Source organism: Dama dama, chromosome 12, assembly GCF_033118175.1.
Source record: "Dama dama isolate Ldn47 chromosome 12, ASM3311817v1, whole genome shotgun sequence".
NCBI classification, from domain to species: Eukaryota; Metazoa; Chordata; class Mammalia; order Artiodactyla; family Cervidae; genus Dama; species Dama dama.
This window is the reverse complement of record NC_083692.1, coordinates 25,980,156-26,003,011: the sequence shown is the minus strand read 5'-3', so window position 1 is coordinate 26,003,011 and position 22,856 is coordinate 25,980,156. Positions and strand designations below refer to the sequence as shown.

Sequence of the window (22,856 nt, the reverse complement as noted above, 5' to 3'; positions counted from 1 at the left end):
TTTTTATTTTTTTAACGCCAAAACCATTTTGTATTGGGGTATAGATGATAGCAGCACCATCTTTTAGGATTTCAAATAGCTCAGCTGGAATTCCTTCACCTCCACTAGCTGTTTATAGTAATGCTTCCTAAGGCCCACTTGACTTCACATTCCAAAATGTCTGGATCTAGGTGAGTGACCACACCATCATGGTTAAGCAAGTCATTAGGACCGGTTTTGTACCGTTCTTTTGTGTATTCTTGCCATCTCTTCTTAATCTCTTCTGCTTTTGTTAGGTCCTTGCCATTTCTGTCCTTTATTGTGCTCATCTTTGCATGAAATGTTCCCTTGGTATCTCCAATTTTCTTGAAGAAATTCATCTATTTCTTTGCACTGTTCACTTAAGAAGGCTTTCTTATCTCTCCTTGTTATTCTCTGGAACTCTGCATTCAGTTGGGTATATCTTTCCCTTTCTCCTTTGCCTTTTACTTCTCTTTTTCCTGGTCACCTCTTCAGGTGCCACCACTATGTTATCCTAAGAGAATATTTAAAAGGGGGTAATTTGAAGTCTCTGCCACAGGTACTTTTCATATAGTTGGCATTTGAAAAAATTTATTGATTGATTTTTATACATTTTACAGTCATATTCTTAGAGGGCATCACTCAAGTTGTTAATAAAGATAGGTAATCCTGGACTTTTATTATTATTTTTACTTTATTATTTCATATAGTATATTGTTACATTAACTGCATCTAAAATAAATCCACCTGGAATTAGCTTATGCAAAATGGGAAATATATTGGAAGAATATGGGAGAAATCATTGGACGAGGCAAGCCTAAGAAGAAAGGCAAGATTCTGCCATTGGTCAAGAAAAACTGGAACTGGGAATTCCAGTATAACAACGACATTTTCTTCATACTCTTTGCTTCCCTCTGTCCATTGGCTTTATCTCCCCAATACAGAATATTTTTTTTTTCCACTTAACAAAAAAATGCCCAATGACATCTCCCAGATTTTATTCTAGGTGAGGCTTGACATGATCTCTCTTCCAAAGTCTAAAAAGCTTGGAGGAATGGCTTCCTCAGTTCATCTTGCGTCAGAAATTCACCTCTTGACCAGTTAGCTATGGCCAAAGGGACAGTCCAGCAGTAATATGACTTCTTGACTGCTATCATATGATAGAAATGTGGAAATGGGAAAAGCATTTCTCTAGGAAAAGGGTATGCTGGCTAGACAACTGTATGGACTACACTATAATTATACAAGATGGAGAAATATAGGTCAGAGGCCTGAATTAAATAAATGATAAAGGAGAACAGTATCTATCCTAATGAAAACAAAAGTTAATTTAGCTATGAATAAATAATGGCAACCCACTCCAGTATTCTTGCCTAGAGAATTCCATGGACAGGGGAGCCTGGAGGGCTGCAGTCCGTGGGGTCGGACTGCATAGAGTCGGACATGGCTGAGTGACTAACACACACACATACACACACACACACACACACACACACGCACACACATGCACACACACAACTTTTGATATGGCTGCAATATAGAGAAAGTTTACTATGCGTCTGGCATTTTGTTCAGTGCTTTTTACATGTTGAGTTGTTTATTTCTCACAACTCTATGAGCTAGAGATTGTTAACCTCTTTTATAGATGGAATAACCAGGGCTCAAGGAGGTTAAGTACCATGTTCAAGATCATCCAGCTAATAAGTAAGCTACAGTTGTCTTAATTTCCATGTTTTTAACTACTTAGGGTAATCTACTGTCTATTACTTCTCCATCTTGAGTTGAAAACTATGGTAATTTTTGATGAAGTGATTATTAGGTTTTTTTTTTTTCCCCTTTGGTTCTGCCATAACAATGCTATGTGAACTTCATGAGTCTTGTAACATATCTGAGCCTAAATCTCTTCACCTGTAAAAAGATTGAGTTGATTCAAATAACATTTTTCCCTTTGTTAATGCAGGTAATATTTTATTTCTGAAGATAAGAGCTATTATATTTTTTATAAATTTTATTTCATTCAATATTTTTGAGTGTTTCCTGAGCTAGATCTGTGTCAGGAGCTGTGATGAAATTAAAAATATTTAAGACATATATTCTGCTTACAGTATTTTGGACAAACAGAATTATTATTTTGCAGATTTAGAAGTCCAGAGAAGATTAGCCTTCAGAAGTGATATAAGCATCAGCTCAGCTGTATCTTCAAGGTTTTGCTCTGTTTGCCATTCGTAGTGTATCAACTTCATTCTAAATTAGTCCCTCTTATGGCTGGGCTGTTAGATTGCTGCCAGTGGCAGTCTGGGTTATAGGCTGACTTGCTCATACCTGGTAGAAAGGAGAGACTCTTCTCTCCAAAGCATGGGCTAAAAATCCCCCTGATTGGGTCAGTTTACCCCAGGAGCACTGGTGGCTCAGAGGTTAAAGTGTCTGCCTGCAATGCAGGAGACCCAGGCTTGATCCCAGGGTTGGGAAGATCCCCTGGAGAAGGAAATGGCAACCCACTCCAATATTCTTGCTTGGAGAATCCCATGGAGGGAGGAGCCCAGTAGGCCTCAGCCCACGTGGTTGCAAAGAGTCGGACACGACTGAGCTACTTCACTTTCACTTTCACACAGTTTTCTACAGCCCACAGGGTCGCAAAGAGTCAGACACGACTGAGCTACTTCACTTTCACTTTCACACAGTTTTCAGGTGTAATGATTAGAATAGTCTAGGATCTGGCATAACTTAGAGTCTAGGTCACACCGCAGTAAAAAACAAAAAGCAAAACCAAATCTCAGTAGCTTAAACAACAAAGGTGTAGCTTTTACTCAAACTATATATCCATCCTGACTTGATGAAGGAAGGAGGTGGGATGTTCCACATTGTCCTTTCTTTCTTTTTTTTTTCACACTGTCCTTTCTTAGGGAGCTAAGTTAACTAAGGCTTTATTATCTTCAACAATACTGGTCTTGAGACTGGGGAAGAGTAAACACTAGATGGACTTATACTTGCAATAAAGTGTTCTACCTGGAAGTGACACATATCACTTCTATCCATAACCCACTATAGACTAGTGACTTTAATTAGTCACATGGTCCATCCAACTACAAAAGTTGGGGTACGTGTCAGGGATGTAATCTCTGTATATGCCTGGAAAGACAGATTGACTCAGCCTAATTAAATTAAATTCTGTAGCTGGAGGTTGGATGGTTATCTAAAAAACAAACAGATAAAAACAAAAACATGGAACTCTATTAATAAGGAAGGAACAAGAATAGATGCTGAATAAGAAACCAACAATGTGAAGTACCTGACATTTTACCATAATGGGGAAGACAGAAATTTCAGCCATGGAGGCAAGTCATAGGCAAGGATAGTTTGGCTAATTTCATTGGTCTTTAAATCAATCACTTCATTTATTCTTTTGATTGGAAAGATTGACTTTGGCTCTTTAATGAGTGGATGTAGTTGGAATTTTTATGGCTCAAAAGTGACTTAAAATTTTATTGGCTTTGGAAGTATGGACTGTTTTTCCATATTTTATTGCTGTAGTTCCTCCCAATGGGGTGTCAAGCTAGCTAGATGTATTGTTTTAGAACTGACAAACAACTAAAGTTTATCTAGTCCAACTTTTTTATTTTGCAGATGAGAAAACTAAGGCCCAAATGGGTAAAATGATTAAGGTCACACCTTCTTGCATGTAGCAGTAACAGTGCTGTCTTTTGGATGATTTGCTTCAAAATGGAATCCTCTGAGTAAAATGTAGCTAGAATAACAATTACAAAACAAGATTAAAAATCTGTTTAAAATTTTTTAAAATTTATAAGAACTTTTTCAGGATTGATACTCAGTTGGTCTACATTGGTAGAGATGGAAAATTTTCTAAACTGTTTGGTAAGTAGTTGCTGTGAACCTCCTGAGGGTCTCCTCAACCTTTCTCTCTGATCCCTCCCACCACTGTAATAAGGGGCCCACCTCAAAGGGTTGATTTTAAAATTAAATAATGGAGATAAACAGTTTATCATGGGATCTGGCACTCAGCAACATTATAACTTGTCTATTATTTTTATTATTGTCATTAATGAAATGGTAGTCAATTTCAAACTAGCTCCTACATGAAAGTTCAGGATTTTGGAAATGTGATGGTATTCAAGTTCATTAACTTTGATCTAGCTAATCTCTTGATACAATAGCTTCTCATGTACTCACTTTCATTTTAATCTTTTCTATTGTCTAATGGTTGACTCCTCCTCACCCCACCTGCAAGACCCCACAAGTTCTGGTTGATGAAAGAATTTAATCTAGGCTGTGAAAAAGAATATAAAGTACTGACAAGGTTCTATTAGTTCTTAGTAAAACATATCATAAAGAATGTTCTGTACAGTGTTTTGTTGAGCAGAACTTGCCTGTAAGTTTTCAGATAGGCAAAGATAGGCCTAATACCTCGCTGGTGACGGAGCCATGGAGGTTGTGGAGCAGTTCTACTTGCTCAAGCAAATATCAGACACCAGGCATGACGAGAGGCAGATGGAGTAAGAAGAGATGGAGGTCTAGAAGCATAGAGGGAGGCTGGAGCTTATGAGAAATCAGCCTTTGGCAGAGATGTCTACTGGTAGCCAGAGATGTTTAGAATCTTTTGGGGATATTTTTCTGTCAGAAATTTAACCCAGCAAGAAGGCAGAGTTTCAGTAGTAACCTCTTTTGTAAGAGTAAAAGAAATGTGTTTTTTTAAAAGCTGGAACTGTTGGGAATTTTCTTGAAATTTATTATTGGCCCAGACCTTAATGTGTAAAGATTGGTTCTCAAAAATCAGTTGTTTAACTGATATTTCCAGTTCTGAGGTGGCCATTAAATGCTGGGGAAGTCCTGGAAAGGGCTGTGTTCTGTCAGTGACTGAGATGTCCATTGACTCAACAGAATGCAATCCAAATTGCTAAAGGACTAGTTTCTGAGTATATTTTACAGACAGCAAATTATCTGGTTTGGGCTTCCCTTATGGCTCCACAGTAAAGAATCTGCCTGCCAATGCCGGAGAGGTGGGTTCAGTCCCTGGGTGGGGAAGATGCCCTGGAGAAGGAAATGGCAACCCAGTTCAGTATTCTTCCCTGGGAAATGCCATGAAAAGATGAGCCTGGTGGGCTATAGTCCATGGGGTTGCAAAAGAGTCGGACATGATTCAGCCACTAAACAACAGGAAGAAGACAAGAACCATCCTATAAATGTGCAAGAAATTCTGGACAAACATTCTTTGGACAGATTTTTTATTTTTTTGAGCAGAAAGAGGTAGAGAATATAAGTATTTCACTTCCTAGGCTTTTGGAAAGGAAAACTGAAGGCAATATTTAAAAACCCGGGAGTTTTGAGGCAAATGTAAAGGAAAGCTTTGAAACTGGAAATCTTAAAGTTAGACATGCTTGCTGAAGTATTGTTAAAAAGTACTGTTTAAATTAAAAAAGCAGATATTGACCTCACCTCTGACTTCTAAAAAGTACCTAGAGCTTGACTGATAAAACTTTGGCCTTTAATCTATCTTACTATGGCATAAGTCTAAAATTTCTGTTCAATTCCAACAGCTAAAGTATGTAGCCATTATAGCAGACTTTTGTTCAGTTTATTAACTTAGTGCAGAAACCTCTGCAGTAAGTGATAGCAACCACGCATAGGATAAATGATGGTTGAATGATGGAATATAAATGCTAAGCTAGAATATAGTTCTGGCTCTGCCACTATATATTTTTGTGTAACCTTAGATCAGTCACTCTACTTTTTTCTCAAATTTCTCTTCTTACAGGGAGACAATCATAAAAAATGACTGGAAACCACCACTTCACTGAGAGCTTTTTCTTTAAAGGGATTGTTTCCCTATTCTAACTACCTAACAGGATGATGATAAAACTCAGTCGCAAGGTCCAGCAAACCTCTTTCGGAGGAAAATAAACTTCTCGAGGACAGGGAACTTTTTTTTTTTTTTTTGAATCAGCAGCATTTTATTTGTATTTCTGTAATACAGTTTCTGGACTCTAAAAAGGTGTCAACAAATTTTGTAAATTTATTAATATTATTAGGCAGATTGCAGTCTTGGCAGCCCATCATTTCTGTGATCCTTTCATACTTGGCATCTAAAAGGCCGCCGATCTTCGCTCTGTGATGGGTTTCCAAGGCATTTACTTAAAAATATCCAAGTCTAGAGAAGTCATGCTTGTCTTTAGGGGCACCATTTCGCTTTCTCAAGGTATTGCACCCAGGCTTGCGATCTGGGTCCGGAGGCTACAGGGAAGACTTCGGTACGGGAAGCTCACCCTCCCGCCCTCCGATTGGCTGACTCGCACTCCACTCACTCGGTTCCTGTCTCTGATTGGCCTCCGTAGCACCCCCTCCTCGGCTCGCGACTACTTTGTGTGCCTGGGCGGCGCGCTCAGCTTCTCCGGCTCAGCTCGCCGTCAGGGCTGGACTGGGCTAGCTCTTCGGCCCACTGCTCTGCATCGCGGGCGCCAGGAATTTTCCCGAGTCCGAGCCGGGTAGGAAGCATCCTAGGGAAAAGCTCCCTCCCCCGCCCCATGTTCTCTTCTCCGTACTGAATAAACTTCCGCCTTGGAAGGGTTGTTGCAGCCGCGGGTCGGGGGGGAGAGGCCAGGCACCGAACCCAGGCTCTCATGGGGGAGGGGTCTTTCTGTCCGGGCGAATGTGGAAGACCAGCTCTCACAAGATTAAACCGGGCTTCGCTATTCGCATGGGAGTGCGATGCCATTCTATGATCGTGCTTTGCAAGCTGCAGCGGAGCGGCCAGACCTGCGCTACGGGGGCTGAGCAGCAGCGATCACTCCTAAAAAGTAGCAAGGAGCCTGCTTCATATCTCCAGTACCAGTGGTACTTAAGGGCCGCGGGCTGAACTGGCACGGGCCGATCCGTTTTCCGGCGGTTGAGAATACGGCATTCCCCGGAGGTGGCGCTCCCGGGAGTGGGGAAGCCCGGCTCCGCTCGCGCCTCCTTCAGCCTCTGGCCTTCAAGCGGTAGAGGGCGGCCTACACTCGTGTCGGAGTCGGCGCCCGTGCGCCCAGCCCTGCTGCCCCTGCTAGAAGTCTCCCGGTCCCGCTGTGGCCCGCGGCTCAGCCCGGCAGTCAGACGCTGCGGCTACGCGGTCCACGGGCGCGGCGAGAAGGGGGCGGGGAGAAGCCCTGGCACTGGCGGGGGTCGCGGTAGGAGGCAGTGGCCAGCGCATGCGCGCCTTCTCCCAGAAGCTTGGGACGCTGAGGGGGCGCGCGCTCCCATTCGCGCGGGCACGCTTGCGCTAGCCGAGGCTTCCCCGCCTGCGCTCGCGGTCAGAGCCGCTCCGGCGCGTGCGCGTGTTATCTCCGGTAGACCCGAGCAGCCCGGTTGTCTTCGCTCCAGACCCCCACCCCTCGCCGCCCCCCGGCCGACCCGTCCCCTTCCTCTCCTCGCGAAATGGGGCCGGCGCTGCTCGGGGTCGCGCGCCCGCGACCCGGCTCGCGCTCGGTCTCGCGCTGTCAGCGACTGCCTGGCTCGCGCCGCCTCGCGCTTTCCCTCAGTCAGTGGCGCCGAAGGCTCCGTTAAGCAGCGACGGCGGTGGTTCCTGTTTCCGTTTCTTCCTCTCCCTTCAGTAGGGAGTAGCATCCTCCACCCAGCCACCCCTCCCACTTCCCCACCGCGGGGCAGCTGCGGCTGAGGGCTGTAGCGGCGGCGGCTGCTGGGGAACGGCGGAGACCGCCTCTGCTCCCGCCTCGGGTAAGGGGGCGTTTGGGAGCCGGGCCCCGCGCGCCCCGGGGTCTGGAGGTGGGCAAGCGCGGGATCTCAGGAGGCTCCGGGGAGGTGCCTGCCGGCCGTCGCAGCTCTCTTCCCCCCTGAGGCGACCCCCGGGCCTGTTGCTGCCACTGCTGCTGCTTTTGCAGCGGCTCCGGGGAAAGTGGGGAGGGAGCCCCCGGGACCCTCTGATGGGTGCCTTTGCGGGGGTTGCGGGGGGTGTGGGCCGCGGGCAGGGGACTAGGGACGCCTGCCGCCTCGGCTGGGGCGTGGAGCGGCTCTGCTGCTGCCCTCGGCGTCGCGCATCCTTGGTTAGGGCAGGGGCCGAAACCGAGGAAAGGAGATGGGGGCGGGGGTGGGAGGTATCCCTCTTCTCTGCTCTTACCTGCCCTTTCGCCAGCACCTCGCTCCCTGGTGTCACAGACTGTGGGGCGGAGCATGCTTGTGCATTAAGGGCTTTCCTGAGGGGTTCTCCGGCAGGAAATCGGGGAGTGGACCCGTGCAAAGATCTGCTCCCGGCGAGGGGACAGTGCCAGGGCAGTTTCACGGCTTGAGTGCCGCTGCACCCTCGTTTAATGTGGAAATGATGAGCTGGCGGCTTTAGAGCTCCAAACTTATTTGGGAAGGTTAAATGAGTTCATAAATATTTATTTATTTAACCTCCAGTTAAAGGAGGTTTGTCCTGCAAGAGTGAGTGGGCTGTCGTGTGCAGCACCTGTTTTTTTTCTCACAGTGGGGATTGCAATATTCAGCCACATAACGTCAGAGACGCAGTGTATTTCTTAAGTTAAATGGCAGTGTCATGGTTAGAATTTATCCCTGGTGAGCTTTAGCGTTTGAGTGAGGCCTTGGATAGAGCAGGGTGTTATTTCTTATTCCTATGTTTGAGTTAGTTTACAGTTGATTTAATCCAGCTCAAGAGTGTGGAGCTAGGCAAACCAGAATCTCCTATAGAAAAACCCTAAACCTCAAGGTAAGGTAGACTAAATTTCGAGAAAAGTTTTCTCTCAGTTTACAGTTAAACTCATCACAAGTAACTGATTGAACTTTGGCTTGGTTCTCTTTAGAAACTGCAGGCAAGGTTTAATTGCAGTTTTTTGCTTCCTTGTTATTCTTGGGGATAAGTGCATATTTATTTTCTTGATTAACTTTTATTTTTATACATATTTCTTTTAAAGAATGCATCATATAGAAAACTTTTTAGGAGAGAGATTTGCAGCACTATAGAGTTATGCTGAAGTAGTGGAGTAAGTTGTATTCTCTCTTCTTGAAAGTAACTTAAAATTAACCTGAAATCCTATGCTGTATAATAAAGCCTTGTACATTGCTAGCCTTGTGAAATGTATCATAAAATGCACATAGTAAATCTTATAGTTTGATTTATACCTACTACAATAGTAAGGATAAGGTGGGAATTCAAAGATTTGAAATTATGATTTTATAGCTTAGTATGTAAAAATGCAGGGTGTTAGAAATGAATAGGATTTAAGTAACATAGAAGGGTGGTTTGGAGGCGTGAATTTTCCTTTTCCTGCTTTATAAACTGAGAATTCTACTTAAATTGCTGAACAGCTGGAATGAAAGTTGCATAGATAGCAGAAACAGATGTAAAAATGTGTCTTTGATCAAGTAGTGAGTAAACATGAAGAATATCTTGTGGTTTATTAAGACAGTGATTCAAAATAATTTGCATAAAACATAGCATTATATAGATTGTATTTTAGGATGTTCTTAAATTGAAATAGACATTTGAAGTTGTTTTCCTTCAAGTCAGTTTTGAGACATAGAATTGAAAAACAGTAACTTAGGTTACATTCTGCAGTGTTTGGTTACAAGTTTTAACTAGTTATTTTAAGGCATTGGAGTGTCTTTAAAAGTGGTGAATTTTTAAATCACTAGTGGCTTGGAAAAACTTGTGTTCCTTGTTTATTTTTTTAAGTGCCGTATATCAGTAGGTTGGTCTGGAGGGGGAGCTAGTGCCAAAGCAAAGCATGGCTTAATATATGTCTGAACTTTTTAAAACACCCCAAACCAGATTTTTATGACCAGAAGAAAGAGAAATTTAATTTTTAGTTAAAAGAGTAAGGGAATTGATAATGGATGTTATATCTTATCTGTCCATAGTTACTTGTGGAGTATATATATTGTATATTACAAATTAGAAGTTTTTTTCGTGATCTGAAAATGAATGCATAAGGTTTGTTTAATTTCTCATTTTAAACCTCTGAAAGTATGTCCCCAAACTTAGGGTATATGATGATAGTTTCTTAACCTTCTTATGCATTGCATGAGAAAGGAAGCAGTATTTGTTAACCCTTTGTGCATGTTCTATCTTCTTAAGTTTTTTCTTTATAATATCTACAGTCCTAAAATTTCAAAAGAGCTTCAAGTAGAGTCTTATAAGAGCAAAGATATCAAGTGTGTAGTAAGCTAGGTAATTATCAAAAGTAGAGGTAATTGCAATAAAAAATGGGTCCTTTAAACATCTGGAGAGCAGGATCCCAAGGTCACTTCTTAACGTCTCTCTCCTGCAATATAATGCAGTGAGTCCAGCTGATCTATGAAATTGAACTTGTGCCTTTGAATATGAAGCAGTAATTTTTTTGGTCTGTGGCACTTTATTTAGGTTTCTGAACTGCAATCAGTTTTGATTTTACTTCTTACGGTTCACATGTTCTTCAAATTTGAGGTTAGCATTGATTGTGTGTATATTAAAATCAGAATATTTTAGTTTTCTGAGGGTAGTAGTTGGGCTGTTCTCCATTGCTATTCATTGTGTAAATAGAATTTTGGTGGTGGTAAAATAAAAAAGTAGATTCTTTGAAAGGAATGCAAATATCTGTGAGATACAGAATAGTGAGGTGTTTATTGTATTTAAAAAGTTAATGCTATAAATTAATCAGTTTTATAAGATATTCTAGAATATTTTCATATATCTTTTTCATTTCTTTAATGGTTCTTTTTTGATTCACTGCACAGTACATTTAGTAAGTCTCTTGGTTTAATTAAATGGTGAATATACCCATTTCATATTATAGCACACTTGTAAAAGCATTTTCATTTCATAATCATAAAAGCAAATGTAAAAATAAACATGTAATTAAGTTTCTTTACTTAAAAATAAAACAAAATTGAGATTCTGAGCAACTCTGAAACCAGCATAATTTTTCTACTCAGGCATCAATACTAGTCCTATTGATACTTTTCAAATGAGATGTCAATCTCCAGTCTTCTGTAGTCAACAGTAGTATTGTAGGTATAGGATTTAGAGGATCAGTACCAAGTTTCCCTTGGTTCTCCGGCTGATGATTCTCTGGCTTATATTTCTGTACCATGTAGTATATGGTTTTGCAGTTTGAATTGCTATTGAACTGTACTATTGAATTGTAGCTTGTTATAGTGAAGGAAACATGTCTAAAAGTAAGGAGTAAATTACAACTGATTCTTTTAAAAAAGACCTTTTAAAATTCAGAGCAGAAGAAGGTTATATGGGGATATATATATATATTTTATATATATGTATATATATTTCTAACAGATTAGTCTCGAGTCTCAACCTTCCTTTTTCTCTACATTCTACTTTCCTGATTACATCTCCACTTCTCCAACCATCCTCCACCATCCTGCAATTTTCTCTTTGGGATAAGTAGGAATCAAACCAATAAAATGAACCATATCATTCACTTGGCAGAGTTTTTTCTTCCTTGATTAAATGACTTTATATCAGTCCGTATAATATTTTAAAGATAAAGCCCATATGGACTTTATGCAATACTGTAGATTTTCCTTTTAATGGAAGAAGAGCAAATAGGGCCTATTGGATTACGCTGTGTATTTCAGTACAAGAGTTATTCATGCTCTTTACAGAAAATAGAGCTATAGAGTTAATTTCATTTACATTTTTTAAGATATAGACTTTATTTGCTAAAAACCCAGTATTACACTCTTTACTACTTTTTAAAAATATCTTTTTGTAATACTTTTTTGTCAGAAGAGAACATGTGAAGAGGAAATGTGCTGAATTTTAAGTTTAAAAAAATGGGCAAATTGACACACAAGGCTAGAACAGGTGTAATTCAGACTTGCCTTTGCTATCATTCTCTTTTCTTTTGTGTTGGTTCTATAGTATAACTTTTTCATTTAAGCACTGGAATAAAGCTTTGAAGATCACTCCTGAAATGCTCTCCTGTATTTGTTGTACCTAAGAACTTGGGTTTTGTTTGGAAATTAAACTAATTCAGGGATAAACTGAATAAACATGATTTAACATATTTATGTTAAGAAGATCAGGCCTAATGTTTCTACTTGTCACAGTCTCAGTGCCTGGTAGATGTAAATAAGGTTCATATTAGAAAATAAATAATAAACTATTGATGTTAATCTTTGATGTAAATGGGACATTAAGCTCATGTTTATTTTAGCATCTCGGTTATGAGAAGTGTTAGATCATGTGAGTTGTAAATGCTGTAGCTTTCTGTTTGTAAATGAACAAAAGTGAAGGGAAAATGGAAGATTGTTCTGTTTGATTTACTCCAGATATATAACTAAAATGAACTTGTTTTGTGTCTGTGTAAATCTTATTTTTTTAAAGACTGTTAATGAACCATGAATGAGTTTTAAATTTTTACTAATTTATGACTGGCTGTTTATATCCCTTAGATGAGATAAATGCCATTTAATATGCCTTAATACCTAGAGCTTTAGAATAAATTTGTCTGTAGTAAAAATGGTATTTACAAATCATCAAACTGTAAAAGCATCCCAATGTTATTAAATGAGTTAATATTCCATAAGCTAGCTTTTAAAATCATTTTTATAGTTTTTAAAATTAATTTATTATAATATCTTGATAAATAGTAAAGGTGGAAAAATACAGTTTGTAGCTTTTATATTTCATTCATTGTCTCAGCCTTAGGTAAGCTTGGGACCAGTGAAGGGCGGGAGACTGAGAGAGGGGATGTACTGGTTGATGAACCTGCTTTCTTTAGAGGTGAGGGAGATTGCTTCTTCAGTTTTTTCTACTCCATCCACTCCCTTCATCTCCCTGTTTATCATCTGTCTTCTTTTCCAACAGTGGTGAAAAATGGGGGAGTTTGCCACCTTTGCAGGATTTCTTTTTTTTTTTTCCTTAGAGTTCATAGAATATTTTCTGGTAAAACATTAGCTTTTCTGTTAACAATAAGTTTATTATAATGGCTTCATTCTCTTTTGCAGCAGTAGGCAAGAGACTAGAAGAAATTCAGGTTGATGTGGGGTTTAATTATTGAAAGTCACTCAGTTGTGTCCCGATTCTTTGCGACCCCATGGACCATACAGTCTGTGGAATTCTCCAGGCCAGAATACTGGAGTGGGTAGCTGTTCCCTTCTCCAGGGGATCTTCCCAACTCAGGGATGGAACCCCGGTCTCCCGCATTGCAGGCGAATTCTTCAACAGCTGAGCCACCAGGGAAGCCCAAGAATACTGGAGTGGGTGGGTAGTCTATCCCTTCTCCAGCGGATCTTCCCAATGCAGGAGTTGAACCAGAGTCTCCTGCATTCAGGCAGATTCTTTACCAGCTGAGCTACCAGGGAATCCCAATTCATTATTGATCATTTATTAATGGTTTTGTATAAAAAGGGATATGGGAGGTGTTGGTTTATTTTTAGGAGTCCCTTGTCAGTCATATTATTGTTATGCTTACTACTAAATACTTGGCAGTCCCTTCTTCCATTTCTTGAAATGCAGTCTTATGCCTTCTCTGTTATTTCTGTCTTTGTCTGTGGAGTTTCTAACTACACGGAATTGCTTTTTAGAATGTCTCTTTTACTTCCTTTGTCTGCCTCATTGGAATAATTGAATGTTAAAAAACAAAAACAAAAAACTAACAAACCTAAACAATAGGAACCTATGTCCATTGAAGAGAACCAGCTCTGAAACAAAAATGGACAGTAAATGTTCTCCTTTCATGGGAGTAGTTTTAGCAGATTTAAGTCAGTTATTGTGGAATATTCACAAGGAGAAAGTGTATATTTGATGATTAGGGCCCTAGTCATTAGAGATCTGACTGATTCAATTTCTCTAACATATGGAGTTGTACTTGTACCTGAAAGAGATATATTCAGTAGAGATTGTAATTTTTTTGTATGTGTTGAGTTTTGTGAATACTTAATTCAGTCAGTTACCAAATGGCAAAAGGTTGTAATTTTGAGAAAAATCTATTCTTTAAAATTAGAACTTAAGCCAGGGTAAATATTTTGTTTTCTTTTTGCAAGTTTCAAATTTTTCTTTATCTTTTTAAAAAGTTATTGAAATTCTGGGTTTAGAAGGTGGTAATTGAAGCTCTTGAGTCAAAAAGTCTTTCTTTAGCATTGGTGAAATAAGCCTCAGTGGCATGAGAAAGGTAGATTTACTGAGTAATTCTGACTGCTTCCTCTGACATGATTACGGACATCTGGACCTTCACTAGTTAGAATTGTTCGTTTTTAAGATCCAAGCAGTAGATTACCAGCTTGATACTCATAGGTGCAAAGCATTCATAGAATGAATGATACAATGTTATTTTTAATTTGTAAGTAAATGAGGACTATGCTTCTTGTGCTGAGTAGGCTAAAGAGTTGTATACCTAATAAGGATGTACAAATAATAAACTAAAGAAACTTGCTAATATACAGTTAGGAATGGTTCCTCTTATTAGTGCTTATAATGGCACAAATTATAATGGTGAAAATGAAATCAGCGAAAAATTCTGTTTTGGAGCAGTTTGTTAGATAACAGGTATAAGAGCACATCCTCTGTTCTATAACTATCTGCATAGGTTCACTTAGAGCCATACAAAATTCTACCTAAAAGGAAATAATGATCAACAACTAAAGTATTTTTGAAGGAAATGTGCGTGTTTTTTCTGTGTCTACTTGCACAGTGCCTGTCACCTTCTCTTTCCATGTCAAATATAAGGTTAGAAAGTAAGGTATTTAACTTTTGAAAATTGTGAAGGGAAAAGGATCTGAAGTTTGGAAAAATGCTGGTTTCTTCATGTTTTAGTACTCCTTTTTGACATAAAATTTTCTGAGAGCTCCACAGTTGTAAAGCTAAAATCTGAGTTCTTGCTTAGTAATTTTTTGGATTGCTTTATTGAAGTTTATTGGACAGGGAGGCCTGGCGTGCTGCAGTTCATGGGATCGCTGAGTTGGACACGACTGAGCGACTGAACTGAAATGACTGAAGTTTAATTTATATACCATAAAATTCACCATTCAAATTTTAGTAAATTTATATAGTTGGTGTCTCAGTGGTATAGAATTTGCCTGCCCATGCAGGAGATGTGGTTCAGTTCCTGGGTCGGGAAGACCCCCTGGAGAAGGAAATGGCAACCCACTCCAGTATTCTTGCCTGGAGAATCCCATGGACGGAGGAGCCTGGTGGGCTATAGTCCATGGAGTTGCCAAGAGTCAGACATGACTTGGTGACTAAACAACAATAATATAGTCAGTCATACAACAGTTATCACAGTCCAATTTTTGCCTTCCAAAAAGCACCCTCTTGCGCGTTTGCCCAACCCCTGTTCCTGCCCTCAGCTGCAGGTGACCACTTGTCTGTATTTTGTCTCTGTAGTTTTGCGATTTATAGAAATTAGATATGAGTGGAATCATACTAGTAAAAAGACCAGTAAATGGTCTTTTGTGTCTGGCTCTTTTCATTTAGTGTGGATTAAGAACGGATAAAGTAGAAAAGCTTTGAGCTTGGAATCTGGAGACCTGGATAGGAGTGTTATCTCTGCCACCCAAAGGTATCAACTTGGGTCCGCCATTTGCCCTCTCTGGGCCTCTGCTTCTTTCTCCATCAAGTGAATTATTTTGATTTTCTTCTATTTTGGTTTTCACACCTTGGTAGACATTCACTGACCTTTCCCTGGAGCATACCTTAACTCTTTCCCTTAACACTTTTTGTCCACGTATCTTTTTTCTGAATCAAAAACAAGGCTTATGGTCTTAAGAGGTGACTCAGCAATGGATAAATCTGAGACTGCCTTGAAGCATCAGGATGACTGATTAAACCTTTTCTTGGGCATTTTTTAGTTCATGTGTACAACTTTGAGAATACGGATAGTCTTAATTGCTGAGTTAAGACTTTTGAAGAGAGTAAAAGCAAAGTTGAATAATTGTCAGAGGTAGGGCTTTAAAGGTGATGGAAGCTTCTTAGGAACATAGGAAAAAATTATGCTTTTTAGTTGTCTTTTGTTCTGGAAGTAGAAAGTGGAGTAGAGCATTTTTAGTTAAGTTTGAGCCAAGTTGCGCTCCAGGAAGAAGGGCCAAAGGAGATATATGGCTCCTGTTGGGAACTGTCCTAGGGCTCATCTGGAGGCAAAGCTGACAGATAACATTGAGGTTCAAATTAGGGAAAAAATATGTATATAGGGAATTAAAAATTAGGGGTGTGCATGTGTATACGTATGTGTAGCAGGTATAGACCACAGACTGAGTAGGCTGGTATCAGGTATATGCCCAGGGTGTAATTTTCAGTATAGTATAGTTAAAGATAGGGTGTTGAAAAACAACTAGCTAAATTCAAAAATGAGAGTGCTGTGACTACTTTTAAATATTCACTAATTTTGACTCTTAGAAACTATCAGAGCTTCTTATATCATCTGCAGTAGTAGGAAGTATGGCTATAAAATGATTGAACCTTTATTTTTATCCAACATAGTACAATGTATGAGTGGTGACCTGCGAAGCAGGCCTTGTAGAGGAGGGGAATGTAGCTGTAAATATATTTTACTAATGGTGTCATTAGAGCAGCATAAAAAAATTTGTTCAGGCTTTATGGTCGCACTTTTTGCTTGAAATGGTATATTTATTTTAGATAAATCATCTTATGATAACCAAAAAAATCCCCAAATCAAACCTGTGTTAAATGAAGATATTTCACTTTTGACAGTATTATAAAGGTTGTGTTAAGATTTTAAAGGAGTTCCAAAAGTAGAATCCCAAAGCTTATTGTGCAATGGCAGCATTCTAGGAATAAGTAAAAGCTTTCTAAGGTGACTGGTTTTATGACAGTAATATTCTTTTGAATATATGCCATACCATGTATTTTTAAATGTCCCACTGAAATTGCGACCTCATGGGCTGTAGCCCACCAGGCTCCTCTGTCCATGGGATTCTCCAGGCAAGAATACTGGAGTGGGTTGCCATTTCCTTCTCCAGGGGATCTTTCCCACCCAGGCATTGAACCCGGGTCTCCTGCATTGTAGGCAGATTGTGTATCATCTAAGCCACCAGGAAAGCCCACATATAATACCTAAATATAAATTATGTAATTGGAAAAATTTCATTGTAAAGGAAGGGGAAACTTCTTTCTATAACTTATGATGCTTCAAAATGTTAAAGATAATCATCATTCATGTTTTCATATTTTCCCAGAGAATTTTAATTTTCAATCATAATAATAAGTGAGCAGCTGTCAGAAGGTATAGCCATTTCTACATTTAGAATTCTTTTTCTTTATATGAAAGAAAGTGAAAGTGTTAGTTGCTCAGTCATGTCTGACTCTTTGCAACGCCATGGACTGTAGTCCTTGAGGCTCCTCTGTCCATGGGATTCTCCAGGCAAGAAAACTGGAGTGGGTTGCCATTCCCTTCTCCAGGGGATCTTCCTGACCCAGGGATCAAACTGGGGTCTCCCACATTGCAGGTAGATTCTTTACCATCTGAACCACCAGGGAAATACAGTTCTCTCAAATACTTGTCCTTAAGAAAATAGCTATTAGGGATTTGTTGAATAATCAGGTACTACTTTGATATTTAAGCAAAATAGCAAGCAAGACTAGGAACTACATTAAAGCAATAGAAATGATTAATTTCTAAGTTTTAATAAATTCTTAAAGGATGCTGCAAAATTCTTAACATTTGTTTAACAATTCTTTTCTGACTAACTTCCTACAGGGGCTGTTTAAGACCTTTTCTACCTCTTTCCTAGCCTGTAACGGTATACTGCTCTCAGACTTTGCAGGTTATTTCACTTGCTTTTTTTTTAAAAAAAGTGTAAGACAGTTAAGACCATCAAACAGAGGCTTCCTCAGCTTTGCTTTTCTTTGTCAGTAAATTGTGTAATTTCCCCTCCCCTGTACCATTTGGTGTCAGGGATGTGTCTGTTAGGCTTTCATGACGACTTTGTGACCACTTGTATCCCAGCTACTCTTTAGAATGGGGCTTCCCTGGTGGCTCAGTGGTGAAGAATCTGCCTGCAATGTAGGAGATGCGGGTTTGATCTCTGGATTGGAAAGATCCCCTGGAGAAGGAAATGGCAATCCACTGCAGTATTCTTGCCTGGAAAATGCCATGGACAGAGGAGCCTTGGGGGCTACTGTCCGTGGTGTCACAAAGAACTGAGCATGACTGAGCTATTGAGCACACAAGAGATTAAAAACAAAAGTCAGTGTCGAACATTCTGTGACAAGATGAAGCTGTGCTTGTTCAAGTACCTTTAGAATATATAGGTTCATTAAGTTCACTCCTTTATCATTTTAATTTCAGTTTCTCCTAACAGCATCTTTACTGGCCTAAAAAAAAAAAAAAAAAAGCAACAACAAAATCCCAAACCACTTTTCCTTATTCTTTCTGCCACTTCCTCCATCCCCTAGTGTTACCCACAACCCAGAGAAAAAGCAGTATGTCTCTTGTTTTAATTTTTCTACCTTCTTTTTCAGTAAAACTATTCTCCTTGTCTTTATTAATGACCTTCTGAACTGCCGAACAGAGGCATTTCTAGTATTAGTTTTAGCTTTTTAATTCTTCAGATTAGACAGAGTGAACCCCTTTTTCTGATTTTCCTTATAACTCAGTAGTCCTGGTTCTCCTATATATTCTATCAACTCTTCTTTTCATTCACAAGGTCAACTTCTTTATTAATATTAGCATTATACTTATAGCTAATACTTACACTTATACATATACTTATGTAGCCTTATACATTTTTCTTAATCTAGACTTTTTTCCTTGTAATGTTAACAGTGTTTTTTAGCTTCAGTGAATACCTCTTTCAGACAACTCCCACCCATACAGAAGCTGCTTAACTTTCAGTTTCCAGCTTGAGATCGCCACCTGTTTGTTATTCCACCAAGGTCAGTGTACTCAGTTCTGAATTTTCCCTCATCCAAAATGTATTTTTCTTTCTAACTTCACTTTCTCTATTATTGGCTCATCCCTGCCATTGTCCAAACTTAACTCTGAGTTATCTTTGAATTTCCTTCCCATCAGACCCTTTCCACTGTCAAGCTGTGAATTCCGATACCACAGTGTTTCTGTACTTCATCTGCTCTATTGTTTCCTTTTTTTAACTACAGACGTTTAAGTTCTCATCACTACTAACATAAATAATTATAATTTTGTAATTGCTGTAATAGAGGGAGAGGAGGAAGAGGCAGTTCTACTAGGATGTGATCAGTAGGGAAAGAAAGTGACATTTAAGCTTAGCACCAAAGAATAAGTAGGGAAATTCTAGGCAGGCAAACTGAAGAAAGACGTATTCAAAGTTTATTGTATGTTGTCAACTCATAAGACTTTTGCTTTAATCCTTACTGCATGGGGGTGTTTTTCCTGTTGGCACGTGCTGTTGCCTTTCTTCAGATATTGAAGATTCAGAGAATGAATAATGTAAAGCCAGAGTGACACAAAATAATGTATATCTTATATTACCTAGCTTTGAGTGAGCAGAGTGGTAAAAATGTGAAGGGGTGAAAAGTGAATACCATTTGCACTGATGACTAGAAGCTGTCTTGAAGGTCCCCGGCACTTAGAATGTAAATCTTCAGTGGGCAGCTGTTTTCAGTCTACCGTTGACCCTTAAACAACTCAGGTTGGAACTGTCCAGGTCCACGTATACTTTATATTTTTCAGTAGTAAATACTACAGTACTATAAGGTCTGTGGTTTATTGAATTTGTGAATGTGGAGGAACAGCAATTACAGAAGGCTGACTATAAATTACACTTGGATTAACCCCCACATGTTGTTCAAGGGTCAAATGTAATTCCATATGGCTTTATCTTTTATTTTTGCCTCTTTCCACACATGTTTGATTGCCCTACAGTAGGACTTGGTAATATCTTTATATTAATAGCCACTAATAACAAAAGTAAATTAACTGAAGGTAACAGCAAGTAAAGAAATGATTTACTATTTCTGTTCCCTTAGAGAAGCAAGATGCTTTTCAAATGGCCAACACGAAAAATAACAACAGTTCTAAAATGGTTAAACCAAAATGTGACTTTCTGACTTTGCAAGTAGGAACAGCCGAGACAGCATATTAAAAAACAGAGACATTACTTTGCCAACACAGATCCTTCTAGTCAAAGCTATGGTTTTTCCAGTAGTCATGTATGGATGTGAGGGTTGGACTATAAAGAAAGCTGAGTGCTGAAGAATTGATGCTTTTGAACTGTGGTGTTGGAGAAGACTCTTGAGAGTCCCTGGGACTGCAAGGAGATCCAACCAGTCCATCCTAAAGGAAATCAGTCCTGAATATTTATTGAAAGGACTGAGGCTGAAGCTGAAACTCCAATACTTTGGTCACCTGATACAAAGAACTGACTCATTGGAAAAGACCATGATGCTGGGAAACATTGAGGGCAGGAGGAGAAGGGGATGACAGAGGATGAGATTGTTGGATGGCATTACCTACTCGATGGACATAGATTTGGGTGGACTCTGGGAGTTGGTGATGGACAGGGCTTGCTGCGGTTCATGGGGTCACAGAGAGTCAGACACGACTGAGCGACTGAACTGACTGAACTGAAAATGGAGGTACAGTAGTCCAGGAACAGCCAGATCCAAAAATTTAAATGTCTTCTGGATCTTCTCCATTTCTTGGCTTCTTTCTTTGTGTTGGTCTTATTATCTGCTTATGTTAAAAGGCTTTTTTCAACAGAAATGTGTAAACTCAGACTACGGAGAACTTAAATTTCTGGAGAAAGGCCTGTAATTGGACCCGTCTTTGGAGAATTGTCATTGTCACCAGAACCACATAAAATGGCAGAGGGTCAGTTCCCCAAAGGATGGGAATACTATAAACCAGAGAATTGGGAGAAGGACTGAGAAGTAGGCAAAAACCATCTATAATCATTAGCGAGGAGGAGGAAAGGAAGGGAGTTGGAGATACAGGGAAAGGAAAATGCATATACAGGAGAGAGAAGCAGATTAAAGTTGAAAGGAACTATTATTAGTTGACAGTTTACTATGTGCTATGCCTTGGGTTCCCCTTCATGGATCACAACCTTGTCATGACTAAGGGGATTGCATACCTCAGTGATGCTATGAGCCATGCCATGCAGGACCACCCAGGATGGACTAGTCATAGTGAAGAGTTCTGACACAGTGGGGTCCACTGGAGGAGGAAATGGCAACCTGTTCCAGGATTCTTGCCTAGAGAACCCCATGAACAGTAAGAAAAGGCAAAATGATATGATACCTGAAGATGAGACCCTTGCTGAAGATGAGGAAGGAAGGTGTCCAGTATGCTCCTGAAGAAGAGCAGAGGGCAATTGCTAATAACTTCAGAAAGAATGAATGGCTGTGCCAAAGTGGAAATGACACTCAGTGGTGGTTGTATCTGTTGGTGAGATAAAGGCCGATGTTGTAAAGAACAATATTCAATGGAACGTGGAATGTTAGGTCCATGGATAAAGGTAAACCAGATGTGGTCAAGCAGGAGATGGCAAGATTGAACATCAACATCTTAGAAATCAGTGAACTAAAATGGACAAGAATGGGCAAATTTCATTCAGGTGTCCATTATACCTACTACTGTGGGCAAAATCCTTTAGAAGAAATGGAGTAGTCCTCATAATCAACAAAAGAGTCCAAAATGCAATACTTGGGTGACACCTCAAAAACAACACAGTGATCTCAGCTCATTTCCAAGGCAGCATCACAGTAATGTTTCTGCTTTTTAATATGCTGTCTAGATTTGGCCCTAACCCCTGATGCCAAAAAAGCTGAAGTTGATGAGTTCTGTGAAGACCTACATACAACACCTTCTAGAACTAACACCAAAAGGGAAGATTCCCTTTTCATCATAGGGAATTAGAATGCAAAAGTAGGAAGTCAAGAGATACCCGAAATAACAGGCAAGTTTGGCAAATGAAGCAGGGCAAAGGCCAAGAGAGTTTTATTAAAAGAACATGCTGGTCATAGCAGACACACCCCTTTTCAACAGTACAAGAGACAGCTCTGCACATGGGCATCACCAGATGTCAATACTGAAATCAGATTACTTCCCTTGTGGCTCAGTGGTATAGAACTCATCTGCCAGTGCAGGAGGCTCGGGTTCAGTCCCTGGGTTGGGAAGATACCTTGGAGAAGGAAATGGCAACCTGCTCCAGTATTCTTGCCTGGGGAATTCCACGGACAGAGGAAGCTAGAGGGCTCCCATCCACGGGGTTGCAAAAGAGTTGGACGCGACTTAGCGACTAACAGCAGCAACAGTGTTCTTTGCAACTGACGATGGAGAAGTTCTATACAGTCAGCAAAACAAGAAGGTGGCTGTGGCTCAGATCATGAGCTCCATATTGCAAAATTCAGGCTTAAATTGGAGAAATCAGGGAAAATCACCAGGCCATTTGGGTAAGACGTAAATCAAATCCCTTATGATTATACAGTGGAGGTGATGAATAGATTCTAAGGATTAGACCTTGTAGACAGATCAGGTAGCGTGCCTGAAGAACTGTGGATAGAGGTTTGTAACACAGTACAGGAGGCAATGACCAAAACCATCCCAAAGAAAAAGAAATGCAAGAAGACAAAGTGGTTATCTGAGGAGGCTTTACAAATAACTGAGGGAAGAAGAGACATGAAAGGTAAGGGGCAAAGGCAAAGATATACAGGACTGAATGGAGAGTTCCAGTGAATAACAGGAAGAGATAAGAAGCCCTTCTTAAATGAACAATCCAAAGGGATAGAGGAAAACAATAGAATGGGAAAGACTAGAGATGTCTTAAAAAAAATTGGAGATATCAAGGGAACATTTTATGCAAGGATGAGCATGATAAAGGACAGAAATTTTAAGGACTTAACTGAAGTAGAAGAGATTAAGAAGAGGTAGCAAGAATACACAGAAGAACTGTACAAAAGAGGTCTTAATGACTTG

General features: G+C 39.9%; 1 protein-coding gene across 8 annotated transcripts in view; it reads left to right on the top strand.

Moving 5' to 3' along the window:
• Positions 1 to 6,363: 6,363 nt before the first annotated feature.
• Positions 6,364 to 22,856, top strand: part of FUT8 (fucosyltransferase 8) — a 306,584-nt gene continuing 290,091 nt past the window's right edge. For 6 of the 8 annotated variants that reach the window (XM_061156861.1, XM_061156857.1, XM_061156859.1 and 3 more), the window contains exon 1: positions 7,506 to 7,722. The gene's annotated coding sequence lies outside the window, so the exon portion shown is untranslated. Of the gene's footprint in view, positions 6,498 to 7,505; positions 7,723 to 22,856 lie in introns of those variants that run through there. The other 2 variants (XM_061156864.1, XM_061156858.1) reach the window with 1 other exon arrangement.